Below are 12042 nucleotides of genomic sequence, written 5' to 3'. Positions count from 1 at the left end.
GTGATTTAGTGAGAGTGTGTACGATGTCTGTATAAGAATAAGACTATAATGTGTGATGTCCAAATAAAAAAATAACTCCACCAATTTGCATGGTTGAGTGTCTATGTGTGTAACATGTAGTGCGTATATCCTTAATATTCATGATAATTGTAATCCATATCGTATCACCGTCATAATTACATCATAATTACCTTTAACATCATTGAAAAACACATCCCAGCATTRCCATAGCAATTGACGTTTCACATGGTCATGAAAGAGACTTTGCATTACTCTAGAGACGGCTTCACTACAGTACAAATGTTGTGAGCTTATATAAACTTGTAGACAAATGCAGAAAAGACCAACAATAAACACATTAAATTATTAAACAGTTTGACAACAGAGAGGGAGAGAAGAGAAAGAGAGAGTGAAGAGAGCGAGATCGTGTGTGTGTGTGTATGTATAAGTTCGTATGTGTAAGCGAGCATGTAATTAAGTACGTATGTTCATATCCACTTCATGATGTTGAGATATTTTTACAGTTCCCATACTTTCTTTTTTTGGTAATCTGAAATTGAGATACTGTAAAATTTAGTACAGCCATGGTGTTATGGAGCTGTCTCGAAATAGCTGTCCATCTACAAAGAGTTTGTCCACAATGAGAAAGGCACGCTTACCCTTCTCCCTTTGTTGCTTTCGTACCGGATACAGTCTCTTACGACGTTCGTTTATCTCCCTTGGAAAATAATTTATTGTTATTGTGCCCTGCTGCCCTTCATAGAAAAAGATTCAATATAACGGTCATCCCCATTCAAGTCAATGTTATAATCATCTGGTCTGAACCAGAGATTTAACATGACAGCACAGTGCCAGTGCTSTGTCCCMAACAGAGTCTTAGTGTTGTTACTGTCTCACACTAAACCCAAAGTAGTTGCCATTCAATCTAAATCCTAGAAAGCACAGTACAATTTGAAGACTTAACTAGCAGCTGGGCCTAATCCGAAAAGAGCCAAAAAAGCAGCATAATTGTGCCGACTAAGACAAGAGACAGTACTGCATCCAGCTACGACACTGAAGCAACCGCTCTGTCTGCTCCAGGAGTTCCTCCTCACAGGAGTTCCCTCCAGAGAGAGCACAGACTCGCAAGGGGTGGTGGTGAGCATGGTGCCCTGCTTCTCACTTCTAATTACCCTCAAGGAAGCCAGGTGAGAGGAGAGGGGAAGAAAAGGAGAAAAGCAAAAGGGGATGAGAGAATGAAAAGCGAGAAAGAGAGAAATGTACAGTAAAGGTRGTCAAATAGCATAGTTGTCCCATGACAGAACGAGAGAGAAAGAGACAGGAAGCAAGCAATATAGCGATACAGACAGAGGGCACCAGTTTAGGGGAAATGACAAGGGCAGTGTGACTGTGCCCTTGTGTCCCTGCCCGTCTCCACTGAGCTGCTGACACCGTCACCCCCAGAGTCAGGCTGACACGTTGGGTTGGCTGGGGATCAAGTTACACCTGCCTGGCAGAGGCARTCCACACAGAGAGAGACTAGCTGACACACTCAAGTGAAGCAGTGCTCTCTGAACCTGGTTGGCACTCCAGTCTAATAGGCCTATACAGTGTCATATGCCTGTGTTATATACTGTGGAAGACCTATAGCCTAGATACATGTAAACTCAGCAAAAAAAGAAACGMCCCTTTTCAGGACCCTGTCTTTCAAAGATAATTTGCAAAAACCCAAATAACTTCACAGATCTTCATTGTAAAGGGTTTAAACACTGTTTCCCCATGCTTGTTCAAAGAACCATAAATAATTCATGAACATGCACCTGTGGAACGGTCGTCAGACACTAACAGCTTACAGACGGTAGGCAATTAAGGTCACAGTTATGAAAACTTAGGACACTAAAGAGGCCTTTCTACTGACTCTGAAAAACACCAAAAGAAAGATGCCCAGGGTCCCTGCTCATCTGTGTGAACGTGCCTTAGGCATGCTGCAATGAGGCATGAGGACTGCAGATGTGGCCAGGGCAATGAATTGCAATGTCCGTACTGTGAGACACCTAAGACAGCMCTACAGGGAGACAGGATGGACAGCTGATCATCCTCGCAGTGGCAGACCACGTGTACCAACGTCTGTTGTTGAATCTGATGTTCATACAAATATTTACACATGTTAAGTTTGCTGAAAATAAACGCAGTTAACAGTGACAGGACATTTCTTCTTCTGCTGAGTTTATATCGCCTTACCCCATGTTTTTGGATTACACACCCTTTGTACATATAGATTGATTTGCTTAGCCACTTTATAGCACACTTCTAACAATTGTTTATGGATAAAAATAGTAGCAGTGTTGAGCATTCAAAGGCATTGCAAAGGTTTCCTTCCATCTGTGAGCTGTATATAAACTCTGCATGACCAGAATCAAAGCAGACAGAAAGCATAACAGGGAGGAAAGACTTTTATGGTCTGTGAGGATCCTGCTACACAAAAATAGCAGCGCTTGTTAAGAGGGACTAACTGGTGTGTGTGTGTGTGTGTGTYAGATGCACAGCGGCACAGGGAGTCAGATGTGTTCAGAGAGATGCTGGAGCTGCTGCTCACACCGGGGAGGAAGAGAGGAAAACCGGAGGATGAAAAGAGAGGCAGAGCAACACCAATTAAGAACGACAGCCGTCGGGAGAGGGAGATAGGGCAAGAAGAGACGAGAGAGAGGGGGAGAGCATCTGTGAAGGGAGAGGGAAGAGAGAAAGCTCACTGGGGAGCAGAGGAAAAACGCAAAATGCAGCAGGATAGAGGAAGGCGAGAGAGAGAGATATGGAGAAAAGAGAAGCTTAATAATATCCATGCACCTTGGGTGAGCAAGCGAGGAGAGCCAGAGGAGAAGAGGGGGCTATAGCAGGGGGGAGAGAGAAAGAGAGACAGTCAGGCTCGGGCAGTGTGCAGAGCAGAACTAGACGTCCCTGACACAGAAACAAGGTTGCCGTGATGGCCGCGAGGCAAACAGTGCTGCTGCGTGTTCTGGAGCCCTTCCGGCTAACACTGCCACTGTACGAACGAACGACGGAGCAAAGCCATGGAGGATGAGGAAGGGAAGAGAGGGGGGTGAAGCCATCACAGTCTCCATCCCCCTTCCTTTTGCTTTCCTGCAGCCAGGCATTAGGAAAGCCACAGCTCTCCTGAGCCCTTTCACACGGCCATTATCCAGGACGGCTACCAACAACCTGGCTGGAGAGTAATAATCCCACAGCCACCATTAAAGACTGAGGAGACTAGTGTAATCTTAGGCTGTGTCCAAAATGGCACCCTTTTCCCTATAAAGTGCACTGCTTTTGGCAAGCTCTGGCAATAGCCTTAGTCTAGTTCAGTTTTAAAGGATCAGTCAGCAGTTAATACATACATTTTTGGATTTATAAATGAATGATATGTACCCATTGACTGTGGAAAAATATAACTTATAAATGCCTCATGCGCTTAGTTTAACTGCCGTACCACATCAGAATCAGAAATAGGCTTGTTTTAATCCAATGTTCGTAAACAAAGTAAATGTAAACACTATTTAGCTTCAAAACATGCACAGAAATATACATTTTTAAATCATGGATGGTCAGTACTTGCATCCATAGCCCYGTCTWTGAATTTGAGGGTGGTTACATTTCTCCAGCCCCATCCCTCWGCTTTTTACCGAAACAGTGGTGGGGAGTTGGCTTTGTTATCGTTTCAATTGCTCATTGCCGCTTTAATGCTGATGGACGGGAAAACAAGCCTGTAAATTCCCCAACTGAAGTAATAAAAACAGTGTGTCAATCTCAGTTTTGGAGCATTCTGCTCATTCCAGTCACCAGTGCACTGCTGCTTTAAAGCCAGGTGGAGATCAGCATGTGGAAATATGCCGKCTGCCRTTATGAGTGGGAACAACAGCCATCTCAACTATGCTGCTGGGTTGACTCAATGAATGGAAAAGAGGGGGGCGGTTTTCATGCTCTTGGTTGCTGGCGGCGAGAGCCCAATGAAAGCTAAGAATAAAACTCCTTTGAAGTTTTCTTTTAGAAATTATTAGACGTCAATGTCGTCCATAGCTGCTTCCTCACCAAGTCGACAGGGAACTTTTGTTCTGGCAGTTCATTAGGTAAAGAAATCAAACTTCAAGTTGATAAAAAGCTTCTGTTGTGCCAAAGGCTATAGACTATTGAGCATATTGCAGTGTATAGAGACGGCACGGAGAGTCTGTCAGTTTCTATACTTTTATTTATTTAACGAGACAAGTCAGTTAAGAATAAATTCTTATTTACAATGACAGCCTACCCCGGCCAAATCCTCCCCTAACCTCGGACGACGCCGGGCCAATCACGGGATCGAACCAGGGTATGTAGTGACGCCTCGAGCACTGCCTTAGACCGCTGCGCCACTCGGGAGCCTAAAGGACAAGGCTGTCAATGGCTGCGTTTAGACAGGCAGCCCAAATCTGATATTTRCCCCCACTAATTAGTCTTTTCACATCAGATCTTTTTCAGAGCTGATCTGATMGGTCAAAAGGAGAGAAAAAAAGATCAGAATTGGGCTGCCTGTCTAAAAGCAGCCTAAGCTGCCAGAGAAATGTGGATTGTGGACTATGAACCCGACAATAAGGAAAAGTACCCTAGTACTTTTTTCTAAGGCTGAGAAGAGTTACATGACCATAACGGTAATTGAGAAAAGCTCTTAGTAGAGCACTGTACTCTGATAACCTGTACTTTAGCTGGGTTGACAAGCCACATAGGCCACTGAAGAGGTGAGAGAAAAGTGGCTTCATTTGTGAGACAGTCATTCTACTTTTTTTCTCCCCCACCTTTATTTAACCAGGTAGGCCAGCTGAGAACATGTTCTCATTTACAACTGTGACCTGGCCAAGATAAAGCAAAGTAGTGCGGCAAAAGCAACAGAGTTACACATGGGATAAACAAACGTACAGTCAATAATACAATGGAAAATCTGTGTACAGTGTGAGCAAATGAAGTAAGGAGGTTAGGCAATAAATAGGCCAATAGGGGCAAAGTAATTTCAATTCAGCAATTTACACTGGAGTGATATATGTGCAGATGAGGACGTGCAAGTAGAAATACTGGTGTGCAAAAGAGCAGAAAAACAAAACAAATATGGGGATGAGGTTGGTAGTTGGTTGGATGGGCTATTTACAGATGGGCTGTGTACAGCTGCAGCGATCGGTAAGCTGCTCTGACAGCTGACGCTTGGAAGGAACTGGAAGGAAAGGCGGCAAAAGGGGGTGTTGGCTTTGGGGATGACCAGTGAAATATACCTGCTGGAGCACGTGCTACGAGTGGGTGTTGCTATGGTGACCATTGAGCTGAGATATGGCGGAGCTTTACCTAGCAAAGACTTATAGATGACCTGGAACCAGTGGGTTTGGCGACAAATATGTAGCGAGGACCAGCCAACGAGAGCATAGAGGTCGCAGTGMTYGGTAGTATATGGGGCTTTGGTGACAAAACGGATGGCACTGTGATATATTGGATGCAGTCTGAGTAGAGTGTTGGAGGCTATTTTGTAAATGACATCAATGTAAATGACATTGATGTACACAGAGAAAAGAGTCGGCCCGAGAATTGAATCCTGTGGCACCCCCATAGACTGCCAGAGGTCCGGACAACACGCCCTCCAATTTGGCACACTGAACTCRATCTGAGAAGTAGTTAGTGAACCAAGCGAGGCAGTCATTAGAGAAACCAAGGCTGTTGAGTCTGCCGATAAGAATACGGTGATTGGCAGAGCCAAAAGCCTTGGCCAGGTCGATGAAGACGGCTGCACAGTACTGTTTTTTATCGATGGTGGTTATGAWATCGTTTAGGACCTTGAGTGTGGCTGAGGTGCACCAGCTCGGAAACGAGATTGCATAGCAGAGAAGATACGGTGGGATTCGTTTGTTCTGTTTGTTCACTTMGCTTTCGAAGACTTTAGAAAGGCAGGGRAGGATGGATATAGGTCTGCAACAGTTTGGGTCTAGAGTGTCTCCCCCTTTGAAGAGTGGGATGATCGCGCCCGCTTTCCAATCTTCAGGAATCTCGGACAATACGAAAGAGGTTGAACAGACTAGTAAATAGGGGTTGCAACAATGGCGGTGGATAATTTTCYGAAGAGAGGGTCCAGACTGTCTAGCCCAGCTAATTTGTAGGGATCCAGATTTTGCAGCTCTTTCAGAACATCAGCTATCTGGATTTGGGTGAAGGAGAAGCGGGGGGGGGGGCTTGGGCCAGCCGTAGAGAAATGCTTATTGAAATTCTCAATTATCGTGGATTTATCAAGGTACTGGAGTTACCCCATAAGTAGTTTAATACAAAAGCTGTTTGTCATTTAGTGCAGTGTGCAACTCATGGAAATCTATGAAGTCTTGTAAGATGCTGAGAAAAACAGCRAAGTTGTATGTAGGCTAAATGCAAACAGACTCCAACCTGAAATGCAAGCCAATGTTACTTCAACTCAAGATAGAGTGTAACATTGGCTGGTTGACAACAGTGCTGGGGCAACCTTTACAAACTCAGCTTTTGTTAATGTTATGAGTTTTTTTTTATTACTTCATCAAGATAACTACACAGATCAAGAAGTTTATCAGGACCAAGACGAATGGGAGTCCAGGAAAAGCTGCAAAGCACCAAGCGAAGACTCCAGTATCTACTATTTAGGCATTGCAAAGCCTCGAGGACTCAACGAAATGAAACCGACAGAAGAAAAAGGCAAACAGTTGGTCTCCTGAATGGAGCCAGTTGACTACATTCCCTCAAGGTTGCTCTGACATTGACTGTCTGCCTTTCACTGCTGCCAACCACAGCAGAGAGACAGGATCTGTCAAAAGAAAAAAAAGCAGAAAGCACAACAGTCTGAGAAAGAGGAAAAATAATATAGCTCAGATCTGATATGTTTGAAAGATGCTGCGAGGAGAGAGACTGGGGGGGTCTGAACTTACTAATGCCTTCATGAAATGGCTGATAAGATAGATGGGAAATTGAGCTAATCTGCAATAGGACAATCAGGCCATCTTATCAAGGTACTGAAGTTACCCCATAAGTAGTTTATTGCAAAAAATTTTTGGCATTTAGTGCAGTGTTCAACTCATGGAAATCTATGAAGTCTTGTAAGATGCTGAGAAAAACAGCTAACGTGCATGTAGGCTAAATGCAAACATGGACTCCAACCTGAAATGCAAGCCAATGTTGAAATATTTTTCCATTCAAAAGTGAAGTGCACAAACAAGTTCTCAATTGCCATGTGTAATAAAGCACTGTCAACACTACGCAGTCAAACTATGCCAAGTATGAATGCCATTCATTTCACTGGGCTGATTTTAAAAAAAATAATGTTTTTTTACATTTAACCTTTATTCAGATGTGAGTGGGGATTTTGGCAGGTATGTTCAAAATAAACAAAGTCTCAACCTGACCTGGAAAAGCCTTAGCACACACATGACTTATCCCACAGCATGGAGCCTAATATAACTTAGTTATCCACATAACTGCAAAACAAGCATTGGCTATCCCAGAGAATTTTTAAGAGTAAGTAAATTGTCATTACATTGTCTAATAGTCTGACAAACAGRACGATAAGTCCAGCTTCTCWCTGTCCTCMACATGTGATGATGCCTCTCCTCACGTCTCTCCAATTAGCCAACATAACGGTGAGGCGGGAGAGGGAGGCCCCCACCGGCCCCCGCCTCGACTGGACATTCCCCTAGATTGCTGCCAGACAGTTCCTGCCTGGGCTCCCCCTCCCGACCCCCACCCCTGCCAGGCCCTCCCCTCTAACACGGACCGGACGTGCACAGGCAGGCTGCACCATCGTTAGTTACAGCCTTCTACATTATGGGTCCTGGCCGATCGACCTCACCCACACCATCCACATAAGCAACGGTTATGGCACTGGGGCCCTTGGGGGAGGGGGGGATATTTCCATTTACCACTTTCAACCTCTCCTGGCCTCACACACACACACGAGAGGCCGACTCCCCTTGAAGTAATGACATATTGATTTTGTTTACTTTCAAGGAAGACTGCCTTAGTAGGAACTGACAAGTGTTGGCAYGAAAATAACTAAAAACTAGCCGCCACCGTCCACCCCATTGAAAGATCTTATWTTCATTCCAATTTTGATTACATTACACCAGTCAGACAACAGCTGTTTGGCCCAAGCTTTACCCCGGGATTTATAAAGAACACCACACTGCTATAGGATAATGGGTTTGGCAGAAGCCCTCATTGAATTACGTTGATTTCACTGTTGATGCCCCTCTACCGCCAGCCACTGACCAGCCTCAGCCATGACGGCCCCTTGGCACACAGAGAGAGCATGTCATCCATCAGGACTGGGTTGTTGTTTTTTGTTTTAAAGGCTCGTAATCGCCAGGCTTAGTATTGCAGCGGTGCGCGGCAGCCTGGGCGAGACTGAGATCAGTGTGGGATGTGGATGGATAGACTGAGGCAAATGACACCCCGTGGGTTTGCCTACTCTGCTCATGATGTTTTGTCTGCAAGGCTGTTGAGGACGTCGATGGAGAGAATCCAAAACGGCTTGTGTTCTTACATCCGCCTCAGGCAGCCTTCACTCTAATTTCAAACAAATGATCCTTCTGAACAGGAGATAAGGAAGGGTTTTGGTGTAGTGTTGCTAGGCAGCCATCCCTCGGCTCCTTTACAAGACTCTAATCAAAACAAACGTGTCGTAATCAGTCCGGGAATGAAACAGCTCCCTCTCCAGTTCCATGCATATTTCATTCCCTAAGCACAGCTCTACATTGTTTTATAACATCAAAACTGTCAAGTCAAATATTTTAATAAAGAACGCTTTTATTCATGAAATAAATAAAAATTGTAACTGAAGGCAAAACAATACCTGTAGGTTACAGGAATGTCATAAGTAGCCAACATCCTCATCATGTTAAGACAACATGCCCAGTCAGTCCCTACACTGCCCCTTCCTTCCCCATTGCCCTATCACCTGCTGTTGTCTGGAGAGGGTAATGTGTCCGCATGTCTCCAATCCCAAACAGTTTATACATATATTATGACAACATTGTGACTTTTTTCGTTTRGGTRTTCAGCAAGGGTTTTCCCCCAGCTGTTCGCAGAGCCGAAGTCTACGCCCCATCGCCGGTCAACAGTAGGGATGCTTCAAATAAGTGTCTGTTGTCCATAAACGATGTTCGGTGCAGTATTTTCTCAAAAAACACTTGAGAAATACTGCACCAAACATCTTAGTTAGATGTCAAATTAAAGTGACTAAGATCTCCTTGGAAAAAACATACACATTTGTGAAAGATTTGTTGAAGTTATCCTAGATTAATTTGTAATTCGACTATTTTAAGGAATTGTATACTTGTTACGGCATCTCCAGATGGACAAAGAGTACTATTGTAGCTTTTTCTCATTTTTCAAGCGAAGGTATTTTAAYGGAGTATGCGAGCACACTCGTTCAGCCAGCTGAACCGAAGCATGCAGAAACCCTAAGCCACCAAACAGTATGGCAACCGACATAACTCCCCTTCACCAGCGACTGGCTTCCCCCCCACCCCTTTTTCACATCCACTGAGTACATACAGACCCCTAAAACGTCTTTACAATTTTCCCATCCCCTCCCCCTTGAATGCCCCCTGCAGGGGGGTTGAACAGGGTTGGCAAAGGAGGGGGGGCCCGTCCCCCTGACCCTGGGAGAGAGGAAGGTTGCTGGGGTGGAGGGTTCGGGTGCTGTCAGCTGGGCTGAGGCGTTGCAGGGTGGAGGGAGAGGGGAGGCACCTTTACGAACTGATTAAGAACTGCAGCGCATTAACCAACTGGCAGCCAGAGCCTTCAGATTGACATTAATGGTCACACTCCTCCCGGTAAGCACGTTAAGCATACTATATACCCACCATGTCCCCCACTCCCGGTCTCTCTCACTGCTCGCTATGCATTTCATTATTGCCTCACTGGTGTCTGACGATTGAGATAAGATGGGGGGTGGGGACTATAGGATCTACTCCACCACTTTGGTACGGGAGGATGCATACGGATAGCAGGGGGAAAGCGACAGTTCAATCACAACTCATACCTTCCTCTACTGTATGAAAAGGGGGTAGTGATGTCTAACAAATAAACAAACACTGCCCAGTGCAGTCCACATTATTGTAGCAATTTGATGGAATGGAATCAGAGGAATAACAATGAAAGGTCTCAAATATTATGGTGTGTGGGGTCTGCCTTTAGCCTACATTRCAAGATCAATATGACACAATCAACTGACTTATGACATGGAAAGTATTCCCACTTCAAGAAAAGCTGCTCTGTTCCTACAACACACATGTATTCGCTAGAATCATGAGAGCCAGTCCATTCCAGTGCCATTTCGACCACTAATTAGATTATGATATAATCTGCCTCTGGTGTTCCTGGTTTGCGATTCTGAACACAAAACCCTCGTGCATTTCCGTCCAAGCCCATGGATAAATCATGGTTTGTATTTTAGAGAAGACAACCCRTGTCAATAACAGCTAACGTTACTAACGAGTTCTCATCKAATTCTTTATAACCGTGAAACTAAGCTGATCAGCAATGCGCGTTACCCTGTAGTTATATTTAAAGCTTCAGATAATTGGTATCAAGTCTTATCAGCCTAGCTACTATCATTTACATTGGCTCGTTGACTGTAAAGCAAAATAAATACTGACTAGGCTCGATGTAATTTCATGGTGGTAGGAATTTAACTTGCCATCTAATATAGCTGACGTTACCCTTTCCCATAATGTATTGCTATAAATCATCAGCTAATACAAGTTAGTAAATAAAAGCAACGTAACTATGAAAACTGGAAGAGTAGAAAAACGAACGGTAGTGTTAGTGCTCGAGTCACATAATAATAGAACACAATGTATGGGGCTCGAGCTGGTGTGACGCCGCTTGTCAAACAAGCTGTGGTTGGATTTCAATAAAGTATTCCTTACCTTGCGTAAGCACACGTTGAGCTTTGGCAGCTTTCAATACAGAGTTGGTGCATGACAGCGAATGATGCAGAAAAGTATTCTGCTGTGCCTTTTCCGAAAAATACCCGTAAATGACAAATCAGGAATTCAGTCTTCGCAGTTATCCAGCTAGCTAGCATTAGCCAAGTTCAGCTCTCCTGCTGCAGGGGCTTACTGACTGGATAACTGTTTGAGCAGCTTAACAAAAAATACCGAGATCGATACTTGGAAAAACACACAGTAAGAACTTTGTATTTTAGCGCAACGATGCACTAAAAGTACAATTTTCGCAACAAAAAAACATGCTAAACGTTAAAGTATCACGATATAGAAAAAAAGCAGCAAGACGAAAAAGCAAGAGAAACAATTCCGATTCGAAAAGTAGCGGAGTTAACGTTAGCTAGTTGGCATTAGTCATCGACTGTTGTAAGGAGTAATTTGCAAATGAAAGTAAATAGGCAGATTTCAGTAAATTGTCGACGAAAATGGCTAGCTAGCTAGGAAACTTGGGTTAAAGTGCAAAATGAAATAATTTGTGTTTAGGCCGCTAGCTGAGGAGCTAGCAGGTTAGCAACAACATCTGACCGACGACCTTGCTACTACGAATGCAAATTGAAAAACGAATCCAAGAAAATACATTCTCGAAAAATCCAAATGTAGGAGTGGACAGTCATAATGCGTTCAGTGAGCTCTCGTTGACAGCGTTCTTGCAGCCATTTTGTTCAAACTAAGACCGCTCGCTCTCTCCTCTGAGCAGAAATAATGTAGGAAGTGGCCCCCATGCCCAAGCAGCCAATCCACGTGATCTCCCACTAACAACACAGCATGATCCAGCCCCGTCGTACCCTTGACAATGGCAGTCTGATTTGCTCAGTAGAATAAATGATGGACAGGCAGATACAGAGGATGATAAAATAGTGCATATCTTATTTGCAGCCTACCTTGGGCACTCTTCGGTTGCATTTGTGTGGTAAATGTGTGGTAATCACTACCATATAGGTTATTTATGTAGGCCATGTACATCACCAATATGTTTATATTTATGGCAATGCAAAATAACACATTGAGTTCTGTGAATAAAAGACTAAATAGT

The 12042-nt window shown here is 44.1% G+C and overlaps 1 protein-coding gene across 1 annotated transcript in view; it reads right to left on the bottom strand.

The window, feature by feature from the left end:
- Positions 1–11687, bottom strand: part of LOC111969415 (trinucleotide repeat-containing gene 6C protein) — an 82844-nt gene extending 71157 nt beyond the window's left edge. The window contains 1 exon segment of the mRNA XM_070445392.1: positions 10932–11687. The gene's annotated coding sequence lies outside the window, so the exon portion shown is untranslated.
- Positions 11688–12042: the final 355 nt, after the last annotated feature.

This window comes from Salvelinus sp. IW2-2015, linkage group LG1, assembly GCF_002910315.2.
Source record: "Salvelinus sp. IW2-2015 linkage group LG1, ASM291031v2, whole genome shotgun sequence".
Taxonomy (NCBI): Eukaryota; Metazoa; Chordata; class Actinopteri; order Salmoniformes; family Salmonidae; genus Salvelinus; species Salvelinus sp. IW2-2015.
Note: the sequence above shows the minus strand (reverse complement) of the source record. Positions and strands in the feature narration are given on the sequence as shown.